The 25,516-nt window shown below is 38.4% G+C and overlaps 1 protein-coding gene across 1 annotated transcript in view; it reads right to left on the bottom strand.

The window, feature by feature from the left end:
- Window positions 1–25,516, bottom strand: part of UBL3 (ubiquitin like 3) — a 77,029-nt gene that overhangs the window by 18,602 nt on the left and 32,911 nt on the right. The gene's annotated exons all lie outside the window — the stretch shown is intronic.

Genomic DNA, 25,516 nt, shown 5'->3' with positions numbered 1-25,516 from the left:
CCTGCTTGGCAGTCGCTGCGGTGTGAAGCAGGCAGGCCATGCAGAGAGCAGAGAACCACAGGGAGTGGGCCTAAGCCATCAGTAGGACATCCCCTGAGGGCTCCCAGATTGGAGAGGGTGCAGGTCAGGCTGATGGACACACCCTCCTGCCCCCGTGCACAAATTTCGTGCACCGGGCCTCTAGTTTAATATATATGAGGGGGAGCAGACATATTTGTCACAATACATGAATGAAGAAAAACAAAAATTCATTATGCCTTTAAATTTTACTTCAACAATATTCAGAATTGGACTTTTTCAGGTTATCACTATTAGTATAGAATGCATATTTTCCATTGAAAATTAAAGAAAAGTGGTGACCCTACAGTTCACTTCACTAAATGGGGGAAAATTTAGTTGATAATCTACTTCTTAGAGAAAATAAAGAGAAAATAATAAATTATATAAAATATTTTACCCTATATAATCATTCGAAACTTAATCAAATTAACAAGAAACTATAACTTTAAAGAACTTTATTATGGTTAATAGAAGAATCAATGATAGCAGTTACTTTAATCCAAAATGCATGATGATATATTTTCCTAGGGAGGAGGAGGAGGAGGATCTATATATGACAAAGAATACAGATTTTTAGTGAAAAACATAAGGTGGATAATAGAATTAAAAATTTTGAGATCCAAAGAACTTACCGTTCTTACTAAATATATATTTGCTTACATGCCATTCTTAACTTTTTAATTATTTTTTTGAAATATATTTTTACTGATTTCAGAGAGGGAAAGAGAGATAGAAACATCAGTGATGAGAGAGAATCACTGATCAGCTGCCTCCTGCACGCCTTCAACAATGGAGATCAAGCCCATAACCTGGGCATGTGCCCTGACCGGGAATTGAACTATGACCTCCTGGTTCATAGGTCAATGCTTAGCCATGTGGGCTGGGCTTAACTTTTTAATTCTTATCTTTTCCACAATTAACTTGGTATTATTATTTTTTTAAACCACACCATCCATTCATTTCCATATAAGAAATACAAGTATGGTTTTCTATACTTCTGGCCCTCTGTTAAGATAGCAGAGAAGATCTTTCCAAAAGTTGGGTCTGCTCCAGAGCTGAGCCCTAGGACTAGCCCAGCACCTTTATATATAAAGAATAGAGAATGTCTTGTACCTGTTTGAATTGTGCCAGGTCACAAGTTACCTAAGCTCTCATCTTCAGTTACTAATGGTCACAAGTTACCCAAGCTCTCATCTTCAGTTACTAATATTTTTTTCCTTATAAAAAAAATGCCAAAACATCTTTAATATGGCAAAGGCTACAATGAATAAATTGGTGCCTGCTGCAGCATCATTAAGACATCAGGGCACTTATCTACTATCTACCACCATGATGGCCAGTGCCACTCCCAGCACCTCACCACTTTGCAAATGTGTTAAAAGTTATAAAATATCTCATTTAAAAAAACGCTACACACAAACAATTCTACATTCAATGGGTGTGACTGGATTCCATATCAGATGAAGTAGAACTGGATTCCAAATTAGAAAATGTATTCTAACTGCATTATACTTTCAATTTCAATAAAAAAGTTTTTAAAAAGTCTATATTCCAGAGGAAAAGCTCTTAATATATGTCCAGTAAAACTTTCTTGCTATCTTTCCTGACTAGAATGAAATTAGACCAAAGGGCTTAATACAGGAAGCAAACTGATGAAATCACACTCCCATAAAGAAATGATATAATCCAGAAATTTAGTAAGTTCCACTTGAACTAAATTCAAGTAGTGGTTTGCCAAAATGATTAAACTGTAAGAAATCACCACTTTACTTATTTCCTATAATGAACAAGTAATGACTGATTCTTAAAGCAAGGACATCTACACAATATGATGTGAACTTTAGTTCTAAAGCTTCCTAAAAATTATGCAAATGATATGATCTACTATTTCTTAGAATAATCTTTTAAGTTTAAAAATAATTTCTATTAGACTTTTATTGAAATTACTAGAGGCCCAGTGCATGAAAATTCATGCACTGGAGGAAGGTCCCTCAGCCCGGCCTGCCCTCTCTCACAGTCCGGGAGGCAACCCAGCAATCAGGGGAAGGCGATACCCCATCACACCTCTGCTGCTGCCACTGCCGGCAGCGCAAGCCTTGGCTGGCCCTGGTTACCTGAGCCTCGGGTGGCCCTGAGTGGCTGGGCAGCCACCATCTGAGGCTTGCCTGTACCTTGGGTGTTGGCTGGGCAGCTGCCATCCAATGCTTGCCTGCCCTTCGGGCCGGCCCTGAGCAGCTGGGCAGCCGACAGCCGAGGCTTGCCTGCACCTCGGGCTGGCCCTGGGCCGCTGGGGGGCTGAGGGGACTGGGGGATTCCAGAAGCAGGCACGTGGCAAGGCCGGGCCCACCTTGGGGCAGGCCCAGCCTTGCTGCACGCCTGCCACCCCAGTGGGGCTGAGGGGACTGGGCACCACCATCTTGTGGCTGTGGGCACTGCCATCTTTGAGCACAAGGCAGTCAATTAGCATATTCCCTCCTTATTGGCTGTGAGCGCAGCCATCTTTAAGGGCAGGGCATCAATTAGCATACTCCCTCCTTATTGGCTGTGGGTGCCGCCATATTTGCGATGGCATGAGGGTCAATTAGCATATTCCCTCTTTATTTGCTAGGATATTTTAAAATAAAGAAAAATGACTTAATCTTTAGAATCTGTAATGGTGACATCAAAGCATATTTTAGATTTTTCCTGATATCAACATGGGAATGGAAAATAAATGACCATGCATCCTTACAATAGAAACTGGTACAGTTGTTAAATGATATAAAATATAGATCTATGTAATTTGACATGGAAAGATGTCCACAATAAATGAAAACAAAACAATACATATACCTCACCCCAGAAATACATTAGCACTAGCTAGATTTGGGTTCATGCTGCAAAGTTCTTAGTATTTCCTATTTTAAAACTGGTACACATCACTGTCACCAATAAACTGATATTTCACTTTCTTATTTGAAAATGAATTATCTAAAAAATTTGTTTACACAGACCCTATCAATTCCTACTTACTTTACACTGGCCTGCTTCATATACTTATTACTAGAGGCCCAGTAAGCACAAAATTGCGCGTAGTTAAGGTCCCTAGGTCTAGCCTGGCCTTGGTTGCATGGCCTCTGCCGCCCTGTGATGCTAGGTGAAGTTCCCCGCCCCGGCATGCTCCGCGATGCTCGCGGCCCCTCAACTGCTCCTCAAGCCCCGCAACTGCTCCGTGAAGCATCCCCCACCCCTCAATTGCTTCGTGAAGCTTGCTGCCGCCCCACAGAGCTTGCCATTGGACGCTCCGCTAAACTCCCCCGCCCCGCCACTGCTCCACGAGGCTCCCCCCACCCCGTGACAGCGTCGCTTCGCAAAAGTCCCCCGCCCCGCAACTGCTTTAAGAAACTTGCTGCTGCCCAGGTGACTGCTCTGGTAAGTCATGGCCACCCCGAGAAGCAGCCCGCCACTACCGCTCAACAGTCCCCAGTCCTGCCCCGCCGCCAGCCCCCCGTCATGGTGAGAGGCTCAAGGGCCAGGGGAGGGGGGGACCGAGAGGTGCTCCATGCACTTCATGGTGACCAGTTGCCCATTCGATCGTGATGGCACCTAGCTCTTTATATATATTAGGATACCTGTGTAGCCCCAGAAAACATTTGAGTTTGTAACTCGTGGCAGAGTTTGAAGTGGCTTTGGACTATAAAATGAGAACAAAAAGCGAGGTAAGATTTTAAAATCTACTTAGAGGAAACCTAATCACCTATGCAGAATGCAGAAGGAGGGAAATATGATGATGTGAGAGTAGGCCCATAAATACATAACTCTAAGAAATGACCAAATCTTACAGTCAAAATTACCTAAAACTGACAATAACAGATAAAGACTGCTTCAGGAAAGAAGTTTATGTCCAAACATTAAAATAACATCAATAAACCCACAAAATTAAGTTGATGAGGAAAATAACACATTGCCTGGAACTTAGTAGGTGTTCAACCAATATTTTTTGACTAATATTTCAGTTTCTTTAGTTTCAAGATGCAAGTGGAAATGCAGACTGGAAACATTAGCACTAAGATTCAAATCTAGGCTTCAGTATTCTGGGCATTTTATCAAATGGCCAGGGCCAGTGCATTATGTTGAATGGGGATGAATAACAATAACTTCTTGGTAGTGATATGGAGATATAGATTTAGTTCCAACTGTGAGCTATTTTCCTTTAAAAGATAATGTACCAATTATTTAAATATTTATTAATGAAAGACCTTTTTACTTATTTGAAGCCAAGCTAAGTCAATCTATAAAATACTCTAAAAGAACCTCTGGTTGTGAGGTAGTGGGATTCCTGACATATCAACAACAAGTTAGAAACAATATTCCTATTTACAGCTTAAAATATGCTATACTACATATACATACTTGTCTAAAAAGAAAACTATCAAGACTCTGGATGACTTAATATGAGATGGAGCTCCTATTAAGTAATAAAATTCCCAAGGGAGGGCATTTAGATCATTCAAATGAATTATATATTTTATAATTACTTTTGAAGCAAAACAAATCAAAACAAGACTATTAGTGAGGTAGAACTACCATGATCATTTCCTGTAAGGCAAATGGAAACAACAACTCTTCCATGCATGTAATTTTAAGTTTAAAATAAAATTTTTCAGTCAAATTGATTACATCAATTTGGCGAAATCTCACCTAAAACTTAATTCAACAGCGATTTGTTTTCAATTGGTCAGGATTTTAAAAAAATTAAGAGGATGGAGAGAGAGGGAATGAAAGATGGACTTAACTGGAATGGTCTTTGGACATTAAACAGACAATTATGGAGATGGACCATGACCTTTAAAAGAAATAGGACTAATAGAAGAAGAAGAAGGAAAAAAAAGAAATAGGACTATTTTCTACCAAGAGATCAACACATCCTATATAATAAAACCCTAATATGCAAATTGACCAAGTGGCAGAATGACTGGTCGCTATGACGCTTACTGACTACCAGGGGGCAGACACTCAAAGCAGGAGCTGCCCCCTGGTGGTCAATGCACTCCCATGGGGGGAGCGCCACTCAGCCAGAAGCCAGTTCAATGCTGGCAAGTGCAGCAGCAGTGGCGGTAGCAGGCTTGGGCTGGCAGTTGGACATCCCCCAAGGGGTCCCCAGACTGCAAGAGAGCGCAGGCCGGGCTAACCCGCCCCCGCCCAGTGCGTGAATGTTGTGCACCAGGCCTCTAGTAGATCAGAAAAGGAAATCCCAATTTCTCTGAGAGTCTCTGAATAACATGAGTAATGAGGTACTCTACCTCACATTCCAGGGAAGCACCTTTGCCTTTGTAATGCCAATTCCTACCTTTGTTGCCAGAGACCAGGCAGTAGGCCCAGTGGGAAAGATGTTAGACTTTCTTTACAAATCACTTTTTAAAAGCTCTCAAATTATCTCAAGGGGATTATACTGAATAAAAACAGGGAGCCCAAAAGATTACAGACTGTCTGATTCCATTTGTATAATATTCTTGAAATGACACAATTATGAATCGTGTGGCCAGGTTTGAGAAAGAGGCATAGCTGGCTGTGCTTACAAAAGGGAAACACAAGGGATCCTGGTGCTGGAACTATCCTGTATCTTACTGTGGTAAGTAGTCATATGAATCTGCACATGTGCTAAAACTGCACAGAACTAAATACACACAAAGAAACAAATCTGTGCATGGAAACTAAAGAAATCTGAATGAAGTCTATGGATTTTACCAGTGTCAATTTCCTATTGGGCTATTGTACCACAGTTATGTAAGATATTACCACTAGGGAAAACTAGGTGAAGGATATATGGGATTTCTCTACTATTTCCTATAAAGGCATGTAAATCTATAATTATCTCAAAGTAAACAGATTTTTTTTTTTTTTTAAAAAAGCAAGCATTCAACTTGCTAAAAGTTTATATGGTATATGTCTGTCTTTACTTACCTATCTTATTTACATTTGAAAATAGTTCTTTAAAAACTACTGTATTAAAGTAGCTACTTAATCTTGAAAAAAGACATAAACCTAACAGTAACTTATTTTGAGGCAATGTGTGAATTTAGAAACTGAAAGTAGAAAAAATGTGTGAATTTGAAAATAGAAAATAAAAAGAACATATTTTCTATTTTTCTAGAGTTAAGGATTTATAACTGGCATGTTTTAAATTTCTGTTGAAGTAAAATGAAATGAGGGCGACAAGAAATATATTTTGTTTTTTACATAGGACTGATTTAAAACAAATTATTCAAACAACTGCATGCTAAATTATAGTAATCATGTTCCATAAACTTTCTACTAGGTGTCCATTTATTCAAACATTTTCTGAAGCAGATGCTATGCTTGCTGCTTGAGAATTTCATAACCTTGAAGCTATGAGAAAGACATACAAATATAATTAAGGCAAAGAGAGTTAGCTAGGATATAAAATTTTAAATGCCCAATAAATATTTGCTGAATGAATTTAAAAGTAACAGAAAGAAAAGCCTGTGAATCTTAGAATCCAGAGTAGGGTATGCATGGTACAGTGAATAGAGAGGTAAAGTGCTAGCAGCCTGCCATTTGTTGTGTGGCTTACTATATTTTAGGTAGTGCACACCACCTAGCCAGGCTCTGAAGCAGGTATTACTACCATTTTAGAGTTGTGGGAATGAGTTTATAGAGACTTTAGGAAGTAGGGAAGCTGAGTGAGATTTGAATCCAGGTGTGCTAACAATTAGAACCTGCTGCTCACCACTCTGCTAGAGTGAACCAGGTGGCCCTAGCAAATTCCTCACCATAGTCTCCACTGTTATTCTCCATCATCATCTGGACCACTCTTGGTCTCACTATGCTCCAATCACAGGTATCTTCTTTCAGTTCCTCAAGGCCCTTACTCCGGTTGCTCCTTCTGCTTGTAAGGCTTGGTGCCCTACACTCCCCACCCCAATCCACACACACTCTTGCTGATAGATGTTTGACAGGGGATGGCATCAATAAATCCTCCTGAACCTAACCATCTTGGATGAAATAATGAAACTGAATTTATTTTTAATTGTAGAAAAAAAAATTCAAAATTAAATTAGGGAAGCCAAGAAATATTCCTATTCCCTACTGGAAGGGAGTAGTCCTACTTATGAAGAAGTTATTTTAAGGCACTCATGACAACACATTTTAACCTCTAAGAAAACACACCTGAATTCTTATTTATGAATATACTTCTAGTATGGAATCATAAACAAGGTGCACTGAGATTTGACAAATGAATTAAAACTATGGAATTTTTTTCTACATTTTTCTTAGCACTCAGCAGGATGTCAATTCTAATTTATATGAAATATTAAATCTTTATGGGTAAAAACTCAGTGGGAGTCTATTTTTAATTGGAGAAACACCTATCCTGAAAGATAGGTAAAGAGGCTGCCAGAGAGATCTCTAGCTTAACTTCCCAAATAAAACATCTCATTTTATGAGAAATGAAAAATTCCAGAACATTTAACTCATTTTTAAAATGAAGGTGAAGCACTATATTCCAAAGCAGTATTAATACTTCTTGAATTATATGAAATGCCAACTATTTATTCATTCAATTAGAATGAATGAGTACTGAACATGAAGAATTGCTTCTGGGCTACAAAAATGAATTAACAGTAATAATTAGCCTACTTGCTTTCTGATTATTTTTTATCTCACCAATGAAGAAACAAAGAAAATGCTAGGTTCTTATAAGTACAATTCAGAATCAAATAATGCAGTTCAAAACTTAAACACCTTTTAGTGACTGGCACATAGCAAGGACCTAATTAAGCTAGTATCACAAATGATCTATTATTGTCATCATCATACCCATCATCAGTTTATCAAATCACAATACAAACTATATAATGCTCTTTAAATATTTTATAATGCATATTTACTTTAAAATAAGCTTGGAAAACTTTGATAAAATTAAAATTCCATCAGAAGACTGAACAATATATTTTTTTCAAGTTCCAAATCCTGTAATCTAAGGAAACATATTGGTTCTGAAATTAAATATGGTTTTGTATAACTTTAAAACCTGACCATAGGATATCCTTTAAAACTTGCACATACGATATCAACTAGCTGCTTTAACCAGATTTCAATTCTCAATAGTAGCAGTCTAATTTCTTATACATATTATCATCTAAACAGTACATTCAAATGAAACCAAAGCACTCTCTCTGGGACACCAGATTTATATCTAGAGAAACCTTTTTTATTTTTATTGTCTAAAGTTTTACATATGTCTCCTTTTCCCCCCAATTGACCCCTCCCTCACCTGTTCCCCCCCCCCCCCCCCCCCAGCCATTCCCACTCTGGGCAAGACCCCACTGCCCCAGTGTCTTTGTCCATTGGTTATGCTCATATGCATGCATACAAGTCCTTTGGTTGCTCTTTAACCCTCCCAAACCTTCCCTGCCATTTCTCTCTGGATCTATTTTTATTCATCAAATTATGTTGATCATTATATCCCACATATGAGTGAGATCATGTGATATTTATCTTTCTCCAACTGGCTTATTTAGTTTAGCACAGTGGTCGGCAAACTGTGGCTTGCGAGCCACATGCGGCTCTTTGGCCCCTTGGGTGCGGCTCTTCCACAAAATACCACGTGCAGGCGCGCACATACAGTGTGATTGAAACTTCATGGCCCATGCTCAGAAGTCGGTTTTCGGCCTGGGCGAGTCTATTTTGAAGAAGTGACGTTAGAAGAAGTGCGGGTATGTTCGCTGAGGTCGACCCCTCAAATTGAGGACGTTTTTAGCAAAGGCCAGCTTAGGGGTACCCTAATTAAGTTAATAACAATGTACCTACCTATATAGTTTAAGTTTAAAAAATTTGGCTCTCAAAAGAAATTTCAATTGTGGTACTGTTGATATTTGGCTCTGTTGACTAATGAGTTTGCTGACCACTGGTTAGCATAATGCTCTCCAGTTCCATCCATGCTGTTGCAAATGTTAAAAGTTCCTTCTTTTTTATAGCGGTGTAGTATTCCATTGTGTAGATCAGGGGTCCTCAAACTTTTTAAACAGGGGGCCAGTTCACCGTCCCTCAGACTGTTGGAAGGCCGGACTATAGTTTTAAAAAAAACTATGAACAAATTCCTATGCACACTGCACATATCTTATTTTGAAGTAAAAAAACAAAACGGGAACAAATACAATATTTGTATTTGCATGTGGCCCGTGGGCCGTAGTTTGAGGACCCCTGGTGTAGATGTACCACAGTTTTTTAATCCATTCATCTGCTGATGGGCACTTAGGTTGTTTCCAAATCTTAGCTATGGTGAATTGTGCTGCTATGAACATTAGGGAAACCTTTGATTTAAGAACAAAAGTCCAGTACAATTATATCTGTCAACCAAGCACCTACGACATTAAACTATAGAAAGGAGAAAGGAACCCCGCAAAAGCATAGCAATAGAGAGGGCATTGGGGAAGGGAGAGAGTAGCTTTTTCTATACACTGAGTGGCCAGATTATTATGATCACCTGACGTTTGTAGGCAAATTAGCTATAATTTCGTGCTGAAGTTGCTAGAGGGCCAGACCATTATAAATAGGGAAGCAGGTTGTTTACCACGACAGTAGAAGTGATTTTTTTTTTCTGAAGATATGGGTAAACAACGCCATTTAACAGCCTTTGAACGTGGGAGACATACATATACACATATACACACACACACACACACATACATATACACACATATACACTGAGTGGCCAGATTATTATGACCATCCCATCAGTACTTCGTTGGGCCACCTTTTGCCTTCAATACTGCAGAGATTCTTCTTGGCATTGACTCCACGAGATGTTGAAAGGTGATGCGAGGAATCTGACACCATGCCTGATGAATAGCACTGTCCAGTTCTGTGAGATTTGATGGTTGTGGAACCAGCTGCCTGATGGCTCTTTTAACTTCGTCCTACAAATGCTCAATTGGATTGAGATCTGGTGATTGTGGGGGCCACCTAAGCAAGGTAAAGTCTTCCTCATGCTCTTGAAAGCATTCCTGCACAGTACGAGCACCATGGCATGGCGCATTGTCTTGTTGGAAGAAGCCATCTCCATTGGGATACGCCATCAACATGATAGGATGAACTTAATCAGCAATGATACTTAGGTATGTTGCACTATTCAGACGTTGTTCCACACGAATTAAAGGGCCCAAATCATGCCAGGAAAACATGCCCCAAACCATAACACTGTCCCCACCAGCTTGAAGGGTTGTACTCATGCATATGGGGTGCATGCTTTCATGCTGTTTCCGCCAAATTCTCACTCTGCCATCTGCATGATGCAACTGGAAACGTGATTCATCAGACCACATGACTTTTTTTCCAATGCTCGACTGTCCAATCCTTGTGTTCCTGTGTGAACTGGAGATGTCTTATCTTGGTAACTGCAGACAGCAAAGGTGTTCGAACAGGCCTTTGGCTACAATGTAGTGTACGGCTACTTTGCCTACAAATATCAGGTGGTCATAATAATCTGGCCACTCAGTGTGTGTGTGTGTGTGTGTGTGTGTGTGTGTATACACACTAGTGGCTCGGTGCATGAAATTCATGCACGGGGGGTGGGGGAGGGTTCCCTCAGCCCAGACTGCACCCTCTCCAATCGGAGACCCCTTGGGGGATGTCTGACTGCCAGTTTAGGCCTGATCCCACAAGACTGCTGGCTCCTAACTGCCTCTGCCTGCCTGCCTGATTGACCCTAACCCCTCTGCCTGACCTCTCCCCCAACTGCCCTCCCCTGCAGGCCTGATTGCCCCTAACTACCTCTGCCTCGGACCCCACCACCATGGCTTTATCCAGAAGGAAGCCGGACGTCCAGAAGATGGTCAGTCAACCTGGTCTAATTAGCATATTACCCTTTTATTAGTATGTATGTATATATGTATATGTGTGTGTGTGTGTGTGTGTGTGTGTATATATATCTATATATATCTATATATATCTATATATCTATATCTGTATCTATATATATATAAATCCATCCCAGGTTCAAAGGCTGTTAAATCGCATTGTTTACCCATATCTTCAGGAAAAAAAAAATCACTTCTACTGTCGTGGTAAACAACCTGCTTCCCTATTTAAAATGGTCTGGCCCTCTAGCAACTTCAGCACGAAAAATATAGCTAATTTGCCTACAAACGTCAGGTGGTCAAAATAATCTGGCCATTCAGTGTATATTTTCATGTATTTCAGGAAGATGACAATTCTCTTTTCTCTGCCCATATTTCAGATTTTTTCCCTTTTACTTCTTCTATGTTATTATCAAATTCTCACTACTACTTTTTAAATTCCATGTCTTTTAAAACAGTCTTCAATCATTCAACTTTTAAGACTGCTAATAGTCCCAGCTCATATGGAACAGACAGGGGAAAAGGCCCTGAAACGCTAGCTAGTTAGTGGCAAAGTAGAACAGGAGCCCAGGTTTTCTCTCTCCTACATCAAAGTTTGCTCTAGCATACTCAATGTCTCCCCAAAACACCCTCTCAACCTCCCCCTATATCTTTCTAAATACTGAATTCATGTCTTATTCAAATAGACATTTCAGAAGAGCTTGCTTTTCTCTTAGGATTCATGAAATTTTTGAGAAAAATATTCCTTAATCTGACACATCTATATAAATAAAAATGTAAATGTTCATTTGTTCAAAATCTTAAATCTCCGAAAGTTCTTCACCGATTGCTTTGAAATTTTGACACAAAGTTGCATTCAAATACGCATGTGTTTTTATATACCTATATACCTACTATTATATAGATGTCACAACTGTGACAGGTAAAAACATGCTTTTTTGAAAAACAGCGCCATCTGTTGGACATAAAAGCAACACACACTATACTAAATATTTTACGATTCCATTTCAATATTTCTGTTTACAATCATAAATTGTAGATAAAATTAACTACAAATATGCGTGTCCAGCTGCAAAACGATCAGCGGAGATATTCTCACATCAATTGCTGGAAATTGGGAATGGAAAGGTGCCGGTTGATCTGACCTCAGGACGAATTTCATTGCCTCATAACTTCTGCAATTTAGTGAAGTCAAAAGAAGAATTGGTTGAAAAAGTATTTCCCAATATTCAAACCAATTATAAGAATCACGATTGGCTGAGTGAACGAGCTATTCTTGTGGCCAAGAACAAAGACGTCTACAAACTTAACAATATTATTCAGTCTAACATACAAAGCAAGGCAGTCACATACAAGTCCATCGACACTGTTGTGGAAGCAGATGAAGCAGTTAATTATCCAACAGAATTTTTGAATTCACTCGATCTGCCAGGGATGCCACTGCACGTACTGCAATTGAAAATCGGCGTGCCAATTATCATGTTGCGAAATATCAACCAGCCAAAGCTTTGCAACGGCACGCGGCTTGCAGTAAAAAAATTAATGAGCAACGTCGTAGAAGCAACAATCTTGACAGGACCTTTCAAAGGTGAAGATGTCCTCATTCCTCGCATTCCTATGATTCCAACGGATATGCCATTTCAATTTAAGAGATTGCAATTCCCAATTTGATTGGCGTTTGCAATTACCATCAACAAAACTCAAGGCCAATCTTCAGAATTGTGCGGTTTAGATCTAGACATGGATTGCTTCTCATATGGACAATTATATGTTGCGTGTTCTAGAGTCGGCAAACCAGACAATCTTTATATCTGCACAGACAATGGAACAGCAAAAAATATTGTATACCCACAAGCATTGTGAAATTAAACATATTAGAAACGTGCACTTTCTCTTCTCTTTCTTTTCCATTTAACCAGACTAAGCCACAGCAACGCGTGGCCGGGTACAGCTAGTACTAAATAAAAAATAATCCTGCATTTTTCTCTGAGTGATGGAACATCTAGGGAATATAAGTAAATATTAAGAGAAAAAGAGTCCTTATTTACTATAAAATAAGTTTGGAAATGCCAGTTTTAAAAAGTCAACCAAGGTGTCTGTCAGGAGCTGAGGTAAATGGGGAAGGGGGGTTACTATTGAATGAGCACAGTTGCAGTTTTGCAAGATGAAAAGAGTTCTGGAGATGGATGATGTTGATAGTTGCACAAGATTATGAATATCTTGAATACCACTAAACTGTACATTTAAAGATGATTAAGATGGTAAATATTATGTATATTTTACTACAATCTAAAAAGCCAAAAATAAATTTTTAAAAAATTCCAAAGTTTCTTCACTGCAAAACTTCTCAGAATCTTCTATCTGCCAACATGAATGTGTGCCTCTCCAAGGGGAATAGGGGCTTATACCAGAGTGTTTAGGATTGGTCTACTTGCAGCAGAAACTTCAAAAGACTTAGCACACCAATGTTTGTTAAACAAGATACTAGGCTGGATGCTATAAAAGATACAATAATCAAAAACAGTCACTAACTCTACAATACTCTGGGTTTGCTCTATAGCATTTAACCATCTCAGGGGGCAGTGGTGCTAACCCAAGCAGGTCACAAAAATTCAGGTTATTTATTGATTTTTAAATTTGTTGGGCATAGTGTGAAGATGTGGAACCTAATATACCCATAATAAAGAAATCAGTCATCAGTCCTAATGCATAATATTTTATCATAAAAAAATGTTGAAATGGCTGTAAAAATTATCTATTTACAGTGATTGTGAGAGGATGTCAAAGTCACTTTCCTCTTTATAACATAACTATGAGTTAAATATTTGTATCATTGCTATATGAAAGGATAGGTTATACTCAAAGATGGTCTTTAATATTAGAGTAAAATTCACATAAGATGGACCCCTTAAAAACACACAATTGATAAGGCTTACCTTTCCCATATACTTTTATTTTATTTTTTAAAATATACTTTATTGATTTTTTACAGAGAGGAATAGAGATTTAGAAACATCAATGAGAGAGAAACATCGATCAGCTGCCTCCTGCACACTCCCTACTGGGGATGTGCCCGCAACCAAGGTACATGCCCTTGACTGGAATCGAACCTGGGACCCTTCAGTCCACAGGCCAACGCTCCATCCACTGAGCCAAACCAGTTAGGGCTACTTTTATTTTTTAAGCATGAAAAATTAGTTTAGACTTAGGCTGTGGTTAGAAAATAATTTTAATGTGAGCCTTTACCCTATAAAAGGGAAACTAATGGTTCTCTGAGGGATTGTCCTACAATGACTGTTAAAGTCCCTTCCAGCTCTAATATAATCTAATTAGCATTAAACAAAAGGTCATATTATTTAGAAAAATAACAATTTATTATGTATAATAAAATATACATAGGATACAAAAATATTCAGTAATGACCAATTTGTTCCTATCAATCCCACTTTATATTAGAATTAACAGAAGTGGAATGATGTAAACCTACTGCCTTCATTTCCTCATCAATAACTCTTATCCTTAACTAGAGGCCCGATGGTGTCCCTCAGCCCAACCTGCACCCTCTCCAATCTGGGACCCCTCAAGGGATGTCCAACTGCCCGTTACTGAACTGTATTTTTTTTCCCAAACTGTAAGAGAACATTTATTTGGTAAATCGCAGAGGTAGAAAAAGTAATTCCTAGAATAAACAGGCTTAGGAAACACGTCATAGAGGTAAAAGAAGGGCCCTTGGAGCTTGGGAGTGAGGAAAGGAGGAAGGGAGAGTGCACTGGGTCCTCCATGCTACTGAACTGTATTCTTAAAGGCCATGTATGATAACTTAATAAAAAAAACTAATAGCTTCTTCTCATTTCTCATGTTCCTGAATCTCTCTACATTTGACAAGTTTCATTCCTTCCTTCTTGAAACTCTTTCCTCATTAGGTTTCTATAATTCCCTAAGTGTGTTTTATGGAGCACTAGCCTCTATGAAGTATTCTGGGGAGAAGAGGGTTCAGCAAACAGATAAATCTGCAAACCATTACTTCATATATTTCTCTCTTGGAGATTTGCCGTGTATATTAACATACTAAAAAACATAATTCTTGCAATGAACTAATTTAACTTTAACAGAGTTGTAGAATTTAACCACAGAACCAATTTCCTTTCCTATATGCCCTGTTACCACACTATAGATCTAATGTTTGGTAAAACATACTTTGGGAAATACTACACCTGTTTCTTTGATTCTCCCTTTTAGTTGTTTTTTTCCTCTTGTACTTCAAATATGGGCTTCCAAGTTTCCCTCATCAATCGTTTCTTTCCCCTACACTCTATCCTAGAGAGAGATCATCATCTATGCCCAAGGTTTCAACTGTTACCTACGTATTTGGAACATTCCCAAACTCATTCTTCATGCACACCACTTTTATTCCTCCAACTGCCAGCTGACCATTTCTAACTGGCTGTTCTCCCCTCAAAATTGTCATGTTTAAATTTGAACTTTTTCTTCCTAAATAACAGGTAACCCTTCTGACTTACTATTTTTTTTTGCTAAATTCTCCTGGTTTCCCAGTCATGCAGGCTTGGAAGCTCAGAGTCATAATTTACTCAGCCCCTTTTTCTCATCTCCACTTCATCACTTACTAAATTCTTTAAAAATCCCCTCTTCTGCCTCTCTCATCCCCAATCCATTTTGCACATTGCCAAACACTTTCAACAGTTTAAAATTTTGTCAGTGTGCCACAGGTAGTTAACACAGTACTTTCCAGGAGGACATAGTTAATTGCTGTACAACCTTATGAGATAAGTACTGCTATCTCCATGCTGTTGATGGCAAACTGGGTCACTAAGGTTAAGTAACTTCTGAAGATCACGTAGTTCATAACCCAAACTTCTCAGCCCAATCCAACTACTAGTATTTCTCTACCCAAATTTCTATACCATCCAAATTGGTATATTCATTATAAATGAATATATTTATATCCTGGCAAGAATCACAAGAATGATTTTCCTCATTGAAGTTCTAATGCCTTCTTTGAAGCCTATGTGACCACTCTGGCCTACACTGCTCATTTTTCCCTCAGAGTTCCTAACCAATCACAAGTGAGTACCAGGGAGACCCTATGTGTCTATGTTTGCCTGGGACATTTCTGATTTATATTTGCTTTCTCACTATTATGAACAGGGCCCTCAAAAGTATTTCAATCTAAACAATAAATTATAAGGCCATTCTACACATATCATATCATTTTATTGAAGCGACAGTTTACGTATGTGTTTTAACTTTGCAATTAAATCATGCTCCTTGATGGTGGAAATCAGTCTTAACACGCCTTAATAGTTCTCTTCTTTCAGAAATTGCTAACATATCAAACAGCACAGTCTCTTGCATGTGTGGCTGGCTATAGACTGGTTTTAGAAATGAGGTACCTTTGGCTGTGTTTTGTCTCCTAATTAAATCCTGCTTTTAGATCAAAAGAGAAAAAATACCAGTATACATTTTAAATTAATTCATATAGTTAACTTATATAGTTACCTGTGCTTGAAAAATAACAAGTAGTTAATATATTGTAAGATGAATGAATAATGTACCAGAATATTTCAGACTGTAGGCAACATTCCTAAAATATTTCAATAATGTAAAGGTACTAGGATACTTTAAGTACAATGAGAAAGTGAACCTACCAACAATTACCAAGAAAAAATACACTGTAACATGTTTTACTGTTATACAAAGTGGGTGATGACACATTATTTTCCACACACAACTATCATGGAATACAGGCACTGAAACAGACCACAGTGATAATGAAAATCAGCTGACCCGAAGAAGGAAAAAAGAAACCCTAAAAAAAATCATCCTATTCTTTACCATATGCCTTTCAGTCTATTCAAAAGTGATAGCAAGTTCTCCTATTTAAGAAGAATACACTCTGTCTATGAAGAAAACAATTGTTTAGACTGCCTGTGCTCTGCAGTCTTATTCAGCTTGCACAGGCAATTTGCATCAACCTGTGACTAGGAATACTGTCTTTAGTGGTGTCCCAGATAGCGATGACCTCATGTGTTCTTAAGATTGAGGTTCTCATTTATAAATTAATGTCTCTGGAATCCTCATGAATTTGTACTTGAATACAATTGTGTTATATTAATTGTTGTTTATTAAAATTTTAAATCCTAATAAATAATTTATCAGCTTACTTAGGATCAGCATGACAAATTATTCAGAGGCAGAGCTCTGTATAAGCAGGAATAAGATGGGCAAATGTAACAAATGTATCAGGATCAGGATATAATATTGAACACCATTACCAGTAAAAGATAGCATAAAATCCTGCAACTACACAACACATACCATCTAAGCTAAGAATGTTAATTAATATAATCACTGGTGCTATTCATTTCAAGAAAACGCTGAATGCTCATACAAAGTGGTTACAGAATAGAAATCCATAAGCACGAAAACATTTAGTATTACAATACAGAAAGCAAAAGATATGGTTTCAAAGACCAGAAATAAAGAGAACCACAGAGTAGTAAAGTTTAAATTAAAACTGAAAGTAAAAATTTGACAAATAAATTGTTAAGCAGAAAAACAGATGAACTGGGAAAAAGTAAATGACTAACAAACAGCAAAAAGAAGGAATATTTATAAACAAGAAAGATTGTTATGAGAAGATTAGACAATTATCTAAAGACAAGGACATGAAAGAGCAGAATGCATCATTACAAAAGAAACAATTCAGGAAATAAAGAACCACCACACTGAATTAGAAAATACCACATTATACTTGTTGCAAATTTAGACTTAGCTTTTGAGTTAAAGAAAAATTATCTCAAGTTATAAAGAAACCAGAAGACAGTTAGAAATCTAGGTAAACTGATTCAAGTCAGTTATTATGACAATCCTCTCATTTGGACTATATGCTGAACAATGTGCTAACTTTTAATCAACAAAATAGCCTTCATTTGTGTCTATTCACACAACTGCAACAATATGTGAGGAATTTCAAAAATTGCTGTTATATCAATAATAATTCAGAATAACTAACACCATAAAACAGATATAAAAGTCAGACAAAGATATGAGTTTCTGGAATTCTCATTAAAAGAATTAGATTTTGCCCTAGCCGGTTTGGCTCAGTGGCTAGAGCGTCGGCCTGCAGACTCAAGGGTCCCAGGTTCGATTCCGGGCAAGGGCATGTGCCTTGGTTGCGGGCACATCCCCAGTGGGGAGTGTGCAGGAGGCAGCTGATCAATGTTTCTCTCTCATCGATGTTTCTAACTCTCTATCCCTCTCCCTTCCTCTCTGTAAAAAATCAATAAAATATATTAAAAAAAAAAAAAGAATTAGATTTTTATTTTCAGAAAGTATGACTACAGCATAAAATGCTTTCTTAAGGAATATAATAAAATTATTTTTCCCCAGTTTCTTCAAAAGCAACCCAACAATGGTAAGGGAATATGTAATAGCTCTACACATACACACACATGGATATACCAATGTGTATACTGACCTTTTGTGGCCTAGTTTACTTTTTTTCAGGTGGAAACCCAGGTAAAGGTTAATTTAATTTAGAGAATCAATAATGATCCTAGAAATTAGAAGATAATGAAGAACATGGATTCTTCAACAAGTGAGGCTGCTAGTGATATTTTTAAAATGGTATTTTGATCACAACTATTTTTCCATAGCTACACAGTTACCAGGTTTTGTTAGTTTTTCCTTCTGTATCTATTCTCCTCCCACCCATATTCATCTGTCAATATCCTAGTTTAGAACCATATTACTCGTTAAATAAACCACAAATGGTCTTTCTTGGGCATTCTGTACCCCTTCCCTCATGCATCTTGCTCTAATCAATCCTGTGCACTATAACTCATCCATGCAACAAACGTTTATCAGGCACTTATCATGGACCTACTATGTGAGTGCTTTAATATTCAAGACCTACCAAAGCAATAGAAATCAGCAGGTAAACTTCCCATATGTGCTTCTGAGATCATGAAATTGGCTATGCATCTGATTATGGTTTTTTTTTGCAGCACTTGTGGGGAAGAACTAATTGTAAGCAGGTAGCAAAAAAACAAAGACAGAATTCTACCCAAAGTTATTGTTATGATTATTGCCTATTGGAGCCAATACAGTCTTTTCTTGGCATTCTTAAGTGATAAGACTTGAAACATTCATTTCATATTCCAGTATTCATACTATTCACTCATGAATAAAGGTAATGGTTTTGATCATTTTTCATAAGCTTTTATGTGCACAGAACTTAATGCCTTCCAGGAACAACTCTACTATTAATGGCTTTAATCTAGCAAATACTGAATACTTTGGACTCTAACCAATTTTAATATATACTAGTAAGCTTTTATGTCCCAAGGCTTCACATTTGTAAATCCATTGTTTGTAACCTGGATTACATTTCTATAGAAAAAGACTATATATGGCAGTTAATTTCCCAGGGAATTCCTAAATCTATTTAATCTCATAACATGACTAAAGTACCTAATATGCAGTGAAAACTATTATTAATAATCACAACATTATTAATAATCACAAACACCCAGGTTCTCTTTTAGCTATTTTACATACATTGCCTCATTTAATCCTCACAGCAACTGACAGGAAAATTGCTATTATTATATCCATGTTTACAGAGGAGGAAACTATAACAGAGACTAAATACAGGTCCAAGGGCCAACAGCTAAGAAGTACCTGAGCAGGGTCTCCAACCAACCCTTGGGTCCAAGGTCTGTGTTTTTTAAACACTGTTCAGTTGCCTAGGACTACTGAAAAGTTTTAGGTAGTTTATATGGAGAATCCAAATTTTTTAAAGTACATCATGGTTTTACTTTGTTCAAATGCCTCATCTCATACTTTAAGGTTCTCCTGAAGTCTAAGCGTTTAATTACTTCACTCAGTCATTGTTATTTCAGGAATTGCTCACATATGTATATATAGAATTTACTTCTATATGGTCAGAGCCCCTGGATAAGCTGAAGCATATAGACTTCCCCATTTGTCTCGAAAATATATGCTTCCTAAATAAAAAAATATGAGTTGTCTCGCTTAAAACAAACAAAAAATAACACAAAACAAAAATCTCAGTCAGGAAGTTAACTGCAAGGGCAAATATTGCCATGACTTCTAATCACTCCAGAAATATACTGAATTAACTTTTTTGTTGTTGTTAATCCTCACCCAAGGATATTTTTCCATTGATTTTTTAGAGAGTGGAAGGGAGGGGGAAAAAGAGAGAAACATCGATGTGAGAGACACATCAACTGGCTGCTTCCCATACACACCTCAATGGGGGCCGGGGATCAAACCTGCAACCCAGGTATGTGCCACTGACCAGAATCGAACCTGCAATCCTTTGGTGCACAGGCAGATACTCTAATGACTGAGAAACACAGGCCAGGGCTTGAATTAAATTTTGATTTCAGCTTTTAGTGTTGTCTTATAATTACTGGGGCAAAGTTATAGCTTGACATTTTCATTTGTTCATTTTCTGTCAATTTTCCTCCGCCACTGATTTGGCAATACTAATCTTGGTAGCAATATCTTGCCCCAAGGAACAAAGATTCAAAGAAGCTACTAACATGGGTTCAAATCACAAAGATTCACTGTTCTGTATGGCCTATTTTTAGACTAGTTTTTCTGTGAAGAAAAGAAGAATAGGGATGGGTGAAGGACTGGAAGAAGAAAAGAAAGCTCAATAATGATTCAAATTAAAGTGAAAGAAATGAAGAAACATAGTCTCCAAGTAAGAGGGAAAAAAAGAAAAATCCTTGAAGGTGTTGAAGTATAAACTATTTGTTGACCCCATAACTTGCAGACAATTGAGGTCAATAATCCTGGATACCTTAAACACCTTTTATGGAAGCACGAGTGTGAAATAAAAATCTAGCCCTTAACCAAGGTGTAAATGAACAGAACAGCTCTGGAGCAGCAGAAAACATAGGGCTGTGATCACACTACATGAACCCACAAATTAGGGACACCTCCTTCTCCCATGACTTGCAGCTTGACTTTAGAATAATCATTTTTGCTTAAAAACAATCTGCAGAGAACAAAGATGGTAGCCAGTACTTGCTGCTTTCCACAACCACATCAAAATTACAACTGAAATACAGAACCACCAACATTCAGAACCAGGTGAAATCTGGCTGAATGGAAGTCCTACAACTAGAGAAGTAAAGAAGAAAGTACATCGAAACAGGTAGGAGGGGTGGAGATGCATAACAGGCTGGTCTGACACCACGTGTGGCATTATTTTTAATCAGGAGGAAGATTGTCTCTGCAGAGGCCTCCTGTGAGGAGCAAGGGGTCCCAGCCACACAGCAGACCCCACTCCAAGGGTTCCAGAGCTGGAAAGAGAAATCCCATAATTTTGGGTTATAAAAACCATCAGGGATTGTGGCTGAGTGACATGGAGGCTGCTGGAGTCACAGTCACTTTCTCTTAAAGGGCCGGCACACAAACTACACAGTCTGCTTTCCCTGAGCTCCAGCACTGGGGAAACAGCTTGATGGGAACCAGGGACATATGGAGAGGAACTGGATTGTCTGGCATCTGGGCAGGAACTTCCAGGTGGCTTTCTCCCAGGCAAGGGTGCTCTCTGGGGTCATTGTTCCTGTACTGGGACATCCCCCATCACAGAGCTGACTGGCAGCCATAGATGAGTTTCCATCACCTTGGCCCACACTGTTCCCTATGACCTAGTAATTCCCTGAGACCCTACCCTATCCACTTTGCAGACTCATCCAAATTGTTTGCAGGGCTTTCACATATGAATGGCCTGTCCAGGCTCAGGTTTCAGACTTTGCTAAAATCTCTCAAACAAGCAGCAGCTGGCATCAGCATGCCCCAAACCTATCAATGAAAGGCCCAAGACCTGGCACTAGCATCAACCTGCCTTGCTTCACAGCTGAGCCTCCCCTGGGCACTTCCAAGCCCAATATAAGTAGCAGCCATCTGCAGATCTCTCTGTAGCTCCTGCCAGGTGGCCCCAGGCAGTGGCTGACTTTGCATCTTCCAGAGACCCCAGAGCCAGTGTACCCAGTGGGCAGCTTCAGGCCATACTAGATTACAACTCTACACATCCACAAGCTACACACTCGAGGGTCAGACTCAGTGAGCACCACAGCTCCACTGAAGCAAATTCTGCTCCATAGGGATGTCTCCTACACAGCATGTGTGCAGCTATTTCACTGTAGTCACAGCTGGTCCTCACAGCTAATTGGCCTGGAGGTCAATTCCTCCCAGCAACACCAACAGCAATCAACTACAACAAGACTGTGCACACAGCCCAGGTGACTTGTAGGCTGAGCCACTGCACCCTACAGGACACCTACTACACAAGGCCACTCTACCAATTCCAGGAGACATACTAGCTCTACCTAATAGAAACAAACACAGGGAAGCAGCCAAAATGAGGAGACAAAAAAACATGTCACAAGTGAAAGAAATGGAAGTAAGTGAACTACTGGATATAAAGTCAAAACAATGGTTTTAAGTTTGCTCAAAAATCTTAATGAGAGCTTCAAGGGACTTAAAATGAGAGTTTCAAGGGAGTTAGTAAGACTTTCAAGGATCTTAGTGAGAATTTCAAAGCCACAAAAAAGGACAAGTCAGAAATTACTAGTAAGCATACACTAACTGAAATAAAGAACAATTTACAGGGACTCAAAAGTAGAGTAGAGGATTCCGAGAATCAAATCAGCAATTTGGAATATGAGGAAGCAAAAAACACCCAATCAGAAGAAAAAAGAAAAAAGAAGAAAAAAATAGAAGCCCTGGGACAACTTCAAGCATTTATGGGGATGCCAGAAGGAGGGGAGAGAGAGCAAGATATTGAAAACCTATTTGAATAAATAATGACAGAAAATTTCCCTTACCTTGTGAAAGAAATAGACTTACAAGTCCAGGAAGCACAGAGAGTCCCAAACAAGTGGAACCCAAAGAGGCTCACACCAACACACATCCTATATAATAAACCCTAATATGCAAATTGACCAAACAGTGGAATGACTGGTCACTATGAACTGACCACCAGGGGGTAGATGCTCAAGATAGGAGCTGCCCCCTGGTGGTCAGTGCGCTCCCACAGGGGGAGCACAGCTCAGCCAGAAGCCAGGCTCACGGCTGGTGAGTGCAGCAGCGGTGGCAGGAGCCTTCGCGGCAGCACTAAGGAGCAGTGAGCTGAGCGGTAGGGAGCAGCAAGCAGGCGAGTGATAAGGGGCAAGGGGTCCCAGACTGCAAGAGGGCATAGGCCAAGCTGAGGGATCTCCCCCATCCCCAGTGCATGAATTTTGTGAACTGGGGCCTCTAGTCATAAATAAATGCTAAGGGTTAAAGACAGAATCTTAAAAGCAGCAACAGAAAAGCAGTTAGTTACCTACAAGGGAGCACCCATACAACTGTCAGCTGATTTCTCAACAGAAACTTTGCAGGCCAGAAGGGATTGATGAGAAATATTCAAAATGATGAACAGCAAGGAACTACAACCAAGATTACTCTACCCAGCAAAGCTATTTAGAATTGAAGGGCAGATAAAGAGCTTCATAGACAAGGAAAAGCTAAAGGAGCTCATCACCACCAAATCAGTATTATGTTGAAGAAGGAGAAGGAGAAGAAGGTGAAGAAGAAGGTGAAGAAGAGGACGAAGAAAGAGGAAGAATGAGGAGATAAAAAACATGGACAATAAAATGGCAATAAATACATATGTATCAACAACTGAATCTAAAAATCAAAATAAATGAACAAGAAATCTAACGAACAAAATAAACTGATGAATAATATAGAATCAGAGACATGGAAACATGGAAGAGAATGACAAATCTTAGAGGGAAGGGGGGAGGGGGGTCAGTAAGAGATTAACCAAAAATCTTATATACATAGATGCATTACCTATGGACATAGACAATAGGGTGGTGAAGGCCTGGGGCAGGGCAGGAACCGGGTGGAGAGGGACAATGGGGGGAACAAAGAGGAGCATTTGTAATACTGTCAACAATAAATATTTTTAAAAAAATAAAAAGTAAAAACAATGTATAATTCCTTGTGAATCATACTGGTATTCTTGAAACTACTTCTACTAAATAAATAACTTGTCCAATATTGCTCCAAGCAAACTGGTCCACACAAGTTAATATAAAACTCTACAGTCTCTACCAAGTCAGAGCTTCTGATGAGATATAAAACCAATACTGAGGACCATTTTTTTAAAAGTCTGTGAGTGGTTGTAGTGGTGGTTGGAGTTTTGTTTTTTTTAAATAAGTAATTTTAAAGTTTTTACTTTCAATGACACCAAAAATAATTTAGTTCTGCTGGTCAATTTTTATGATGGAGATGGAAAAGACAGAAAAAAGAACTGATGATAAAGATTCATTGCAAAGGAGGAGGCATTATTAGAGCTATCCTAATAGAAATCATAATGTGAGTTGCTTTTGAGCCCACAGAGGTAGCTTTTGTGTCCCACAAATATTTTTTGTACACAGAAATTTATATTTAGAAGTTTACTTCCATTTTGGTTTGTTAAATTAATACTTGATTTATGAAAATTACAAATTCAAAAATTAGCACTAGTTTTTAGTTACCTTTAATTTTTATTCAATTTACAAATCTGTCAAAATGTATCACTTATGAGTAGCTTTCCATTAATTCCTTAGATTTTAAACTGCAATTATAATTGAATAGACTCTTTTTACCTTTTAGCTATTTCAACTACCTTATGGCAAATCTTTTCAATTACTTAAGTATTCTTATAAAACTAATAAAATAAACTTACAAAAACTGAACCTTAAATTCTCATACATGTTATTACATTAATGTAAATAAACTTATCACAAGCTACATCATCTCAATTACATATTTTAAATTGAAAGTACACTGACCAATAAGTGCATGAAAAGATTTACATCATTAGTCATCAAAGAAATAAAAATCAAAACCACAATGAGATATCTTTTCAAACCCACCAGGTTTGCTATATTAAAAAGACAACCAAGTGTTGGCAAAGATGTGGTGAAATTGGAATTCTCAAATATTGCTGATGGGAATGTTAAAGGGTGTAATCATTCTGGAAAATAGTATAGCAGTCCTCAAAATGTTAAACATAGATTTGTCCTACGATCCAACAACTCTAGTCCTCAGGTATGGTTGATTGTTGTTATTCACAGTAGTTCCATTCTACACAGTCCTGTGAAGAATGAACTACTGAACCATTACATCTTTGGGGGAAATACAGGCTTAGGTTGTGAGTCTGTGGTCACAACATTTTCATCAACCAATCAATACATAACCTTAAACAGATATTTGTAAAACTTTATGAATATTCTAAACATCCACTAAATTGTACACTTTGAAAGGGTGAATTTTTTTAAAAAATATATTTTATTGATTTTTCACACAGAGGAAGGGAGAGGGATAGAGAGCTAGAAACATCGATGAGAGAGAAACATCGATCAGCTGCCTCCTGCACACTCCCTACTGGGGATGTGCCCGCAACCAAGGTACATGCCCTTGGCCAGAATCGAACCTGGGACCCTTGAGTCAGCAGGCCGACGCTCTATCCACTGAGCCAAACCGGCTAGGGCGAAAGG

The sequence above is a fragment of the Myotis yumanensis genome, unplaced genomic scaffold (genome assembly GCF_028538775.1).
Source record: "Myotis yumanensis isolate MYYU_CA2020_CCGP unplaced genomic scaffold, mMyoYum1.0.hap1 SCAF_3, whole genome shotgun sequence".
NCBI lineage: Eukaryota > Metazoa > Chordata > Mammalia > Chiroptera > Vespertilionidae > Myotis > Myotis yumanensis.
This window is presented reverse-complemented; position numbering and strand designations above follow the sequence as displayed.